The sequence below is a fragment of the Phoenix dactylifera genome, chromosome 10 (assembly GCF_051530095.1).
Source record: "Phoenix dactylifera cultivar Ajwa chromosome 10, Ajwa_hap1_PhDact_Kaust_v1.1, whole genome shotgun sequence".
NCBI lineage: Eukaryota > Viridiplantae > Streptophyta > Magnoliopsida > Arecales > Arecaceae > Phoenix > Phoenix dactylifera.
In genome coordinates, this window is record NC_143199.1 from 2,592,501 (window position 1) to 2,597,500 (window position 5,000).

The window sequence follows — 5,000 nt, forward strand, 5'->3', positions numbered from 1 at the left end:
CCGCTCCCGCCTTTGCCGCGGCGCATGGGCGCCGCCGCCGTCCGGCCGTCGCGGCGGCCGCGCACGGCACTTCGGCTTCCTCCGTCGGCCCTCCCGGGACGCGCGACCCGTGCGACCGGGACGCGCATCCCGTGCGACCGGGACGCATGTCCGGGCGGTTCCCGTTTGCAACGCTCCTCGGTACTTTGGAACGCTTGGGGTGGGCTTTGGGCGGATGCCCCGCTGGGGTGGTAGGGAGGGGGGGCTGCTGCCGCCGCGGCGGGCCTTCCGCTCCACTCCGCACAAGCCCGCCGTGGGCACTCGCTGCGGGCGTGCCCGGCACCGTTCGTCCTCGAGGGATTCGGCCCGTCGGCTCGCTCGGATGGGCCACGCGCAGCGGGCCCACGACGGAGCCGGCACGCTCCTTCTGCTGGCGCGGCGCTCGGTCTACGCCTCCGGCCGGCCGTTGCGGCGGCCGTGCACGGCGCTTCGGATCGGTCGGCCCGTCGTCCCGTCCCTGACGAAGTTTTCGCGGCCGCGCGCGCGCGGAGTTGGATCGGCCTTACTTGGTCCGATCCTTCGCCCTCGCATGTTGCGTGGGCTCGGTCCCGTCCCGTTCGGTGAAATCTTTGTCCGCTCTGGTGCGTCCCTGTGGGTTCCTTTGTCGGTTTTGCGGGTTCGGCCGGGCCTTCCGTGCCGGCCCGTCGGCTCGCTCGGATGGGCCCCGCGGAGTTGGCCCACGACGGAGCCGGCACGCTCCTTCCGCTGGTGCGGTGCTCGGTCTATTCCTTCGGTCGGCCCTTGCGGCGGCCGTGCGCGGTGCTTCGGATCGGTCGGCCGGTCTTCCCGTCCCTCATGAAGTGTTCGCGGCCGCGCGCGCGCGGAGTTGGATCGGCCTTACTTGGTCCGATCCTTCGCCCTCGCATGTTCCGTGGGCTCGGTCCCGTCCTGTTCGGTGAAATCTTTGTCCGCTCTGGTGCGTCCCTGTGGGTTCCTTTGTCGGTTTTGCGGGTTCGGCCGGGCCTTCCGCGCCGGCCCGTCGGCTCGCTCGGATGGGCCCCGCGGAGTTGGCCCACGACGGAGCCGGCACGCTCCTTCCGCTGGTGCGGCTCTCGGTCCGAGCGGCGGCCCGAGCGGCGGCCGGCACGCGACGGGGATCGAGCGGCCCCGACGGCTTGCAGCCGGGCGGCCGACGGCTAGGCCGTACCGGAGTCCCGCGGTCGTTCGGGCGAAGGGGCGCATGCTGCGGGAAAGGCCTGCGGCGGCGAACCGTCCGCCCGGCCGGCCAAGCCTTCCGCGGCGGCGCGCACGTGGCGGCGCGGCCGAGATGACCGAGCGAAGCCCCGGCGATGGGCGGCGCGCACGTGTCCGTGCGGCCGAGATGACCGAGCGAAGCCCGGGCGGCGCCCGCCGTGCGCCCTGCCGGATCGCGCCTTCCGCCGGCGCGCAACGCCGGTCCCGCGTTCCGGCCGCGGGAGAGGCCTGCGTCAGCGAACCGTCCGCCCCGCCGGCCGAACCTTCCGCGGCTGCGCGCACGTGTCCGTGCGGCCGAGATGACCGAGCGAAGCCCCGGCGACGGGCGGCGTCCGCCGTGCGCCCCGGCGGATTGCGCGGCCCGCCGGCGCGCAACGCCGGGCCCACGTTCCGGCTGCGGGAAAGGCCTGCGGCGGCGAACCGTCCGCCCCGCCGGCCGAACCTTGCGCGGCGGCGCTTACGTGTCCGTGCGGCAGAGATGACCGAGCAAGCTCCGGCGATGGGCGGCGCCCTCCGTGCGCCCCGCCGGATCGCCTGCGAGCGGCGAGCGTCCGGGCGGGCCCCTTTCGCAACTTCCCTCGGTACTCTAAACACCCCTTGCCTCTCGGTCTTCCCCCCGACCCTCTCGGTATTTGCTCGGATATGTGCATGCATCGTCCCTCGTCGCCTTCGGTTATCCTCCCCGGGGTGGGCTTTGCGCCGACGCGCCAACGGGGTGGTAGGGGGGCTGCAGCCGCGGCCGCCGCGTTTCGCCATCCGCGCGTGCGCCGCCGGATCCGAGTGGAGGTCGCGGGCGACTCGTCGATGCTTGTACTAGGGGCGCATGCCGGCAGCCCCCCGCGGGGTGCGGGACCCCCGATCGGCGTGCGAGGGACGGGCGTCCGGGCGGGCCCCGTTTCCAACTTCCCTCGGAACATTAAAACCCCCCGACCCCCTCGGTCTTCGCTCCGGCCCTATCGCTATTGCTCGGATATGTGCATCCACCGTCCCTCGTTGCCTTCGGTTATCTACCCCAGGGTGGGCCTTGCGCCGATGCCCCGATGGGGTGGCAGGGGTGGGGCTGCCGCGGCCGGCGCGTTTCGGCATCCGCGCTTGGGGGCTCGGACCCGAGTGGAGGTCGCGGGCGGCTCGTCGATGCCTGCACCGGGAGCGCATGCCGGCAGCCCCCCGCGGGGCGCCGGACCCCCGATCGGCGTGCGATGGACGGGGGGAGGGGCGGGCCCGGTTTGCAAATTCCCTCGGTACTTTAAAATCTCACGGCCCTGTCGGTGCTCCCTCCGGCCCTATCGCCACTGCTCGGATATGTGCATCCACCGTCCCTCGTTGCCTTCGGTTATCTACCCCGCGGTGGGCTTTGCGCCGATGCCCCGATGGGGTGGCAGGGGGGCACGCTCTAGGCCGTGCCACGGGGCGCGGGCGCCGGCGCCGTACGTCCCTCGCGGCGGCCGTGAGCGGCACCTCGGCTTGCTCGGTCTGTCCTCCCGGGACGCGCGACCCGTGCGACCGGGACGCGCCTCCCGTGCGACCGGGACGCGTGTCCGGGCCGTTCCCGTTTGCAACGCTCCTCGGTACTTTGGAACGCTTGGGGTGGGCTTTGGGCGGATGCCCCGCCGGGGTGGTAGGGAGGGGGGGCGGCTGCTGCCGCGGCGGGACTTCCGCTCCACTCCGCACAAGTCCGTCGCCTCGCGGCGGGCGCGCCCGGCACCGTTCGTCCCCGAGGGAGCCGGCACGCGCCCGCCGAGGCCCCGGCGCATGGGCGCCGCCGCCGGCCGTCCGCGCGGCGGCCGTGCGCCGGCTTCCTCCGTCGGCCCTCCCGGGATGCGCGACCCGTGCGACCGGGACGCGCATCCCGTGAGACCGGGACGCGTGTCCGGGCCGTTCCCGTTTGCAACGCTCCTCGGTACTTTGGAACGCTTGGGGTGGGCCTTGGGCGGATGCCCCGCCGGGGTGGTAGGGAGGGGGGGCTGCTGCTGCCGCGGCGGGACTTCCGCTCCACTCCGCACAAGTCCGTCGCCTCGCGGCGGGCGCGCCCGGCACCGTTCGTCCCCGAGGGAGCCGGCACGCGCCCGCCGAGGCCCCGGCGCATGGGCGCCGCCGCCGGCCGTCCGCGCGGCGGCCGTGCGCCGGCTTCCTCCGTCGGCCCTCCCGGGATGCGCGACCCGTGCGACCGGGACGCGCATCCCGTGAGACCGGGACGCGTGTCCGGGCCGTTCCCGTTTGCAACGCTCCTCGGTACTTTGGAACGCTTGGGGTGGGCCTTGGGCGGATGCCCCGCCGGGGTGGTAGGGAGGGGGGGCTGCTGCTGCCGCGGCGGGACTTCCGCTCCACTCCGCACAAGTCCGTCGCCTCGCGGCGGGCGGGCCCGGCACCGTTCGTCCCCGAGGGAGCCGGCCCGCGCCCGCCGAGGCCCCGGCGCATGGGCGCCCCCGCCGGCCGTCCGCGCGGCGGCCGTGCGCCGGCTTCCTCCGTCGGCCCTCCCGGGACGCGCGACCCGTGCGACCGGGACGCGCATCCCGTGCGACCGGGACGCGTGTCCGGGCGGTTCCCGTTTGCAACGCTCCTCGGTACTTTGGAACGCTTGGGGTGGGCTTTGGGCGGATGCCCCGTCGGGGTGGTAGGGGGGGGGGGCTGGCGCCGCCGCGGCGGGCCTTCCGCCCCCCTCCGCACAAGTCCGTTGCCTCGCGGCGGTCGTGCCCGGCACCGTTCGTCCCCGACGGAGCCGTCGCGCGCCCGACGACTTTCCGGCGCACGGGCGCCGCCGCCGGCCGTCCGTGCGCGGCGGCCGTGCGCCACTTCGGCTTCGTCCGTCGGCCCTCCCGGGACGCGCGACCCGTGCGACCGGGACGAGCGACCCGTGCGACCGGGACGCGCATCCCGTGCGACCGGGTCGCGTGTCCGGGCCGTTCCCGTTTGCAACGCTCCTCGGTACTTTGGAACGCTTGGGGTGGGCTTTGGGCGGATGCCCCGCCGGGGTGGTAGGGAGGGGGGGTCTGCTGCCGCCGCGGCGGGCCTTCCGCTCCACTCCGCACAGGACCGTTGCCTCGCGGCGGACTTGCCCGGCACATTTCGTCCCCGACGGAGCCGGCACGCGCCTGCCGACTTCCCGGCGCACGGGCGCTGCCTTCGGCCGTCCGTGCCCGGCGGCCGTGCGCCACTTCGGCTCCCTCCATCGGCCCTCCCGGGAAGCGCGTCTCGGACGTTCGGGATGCGCACCCCGTGCGACCGGGACTCGCGTCCGGGCCGTTTCCGTGTGCAATGCTCCTCGATTCGCTGGAGCCCTTGGGGTGGGCCTTCGGAGGATGCCCCGCTGGGGAGGTAAGGGGGTGTGTCCTGCCTGGGCGGGCCTTCCGCCCGAGCCCGTCGCCCAGCGCGGATGGTCGCGCCGCGCGGGCGGGCGCGCCGCGCGTGCGCGGGGCCGTTGGCCGGTGACGCGCAAGGACGGGCGCGCTGGGCCAATCGGCCGCTCGGGCGCGCGCTTCGTCGTGCTCCCGCGCCTTGGCGCGCGCGCGGCCGCGGCGTGGTCGCTCGGTTCTGCGCATTTGGCCCGCGTGGATGGGCGCGTCGCGCGGGCGGCCGGGCCGCGCGGGCGGGCGGGCCGTTGCCCGGGTTCGCGCAAGGACGGGCGCGCTAGGCCGATTGGCCTCTCGGACGCGCGCGCCGTCCCGCTGTCGCGCCTGGGCGCTCGCGCGTCCGCGGCGTGGTCGCTCGGTTCTGCGCAGGGCCGGGCGCCCCCGGCCGAGCGGCGCGCGGGCGCTCGCGCGCGGCGG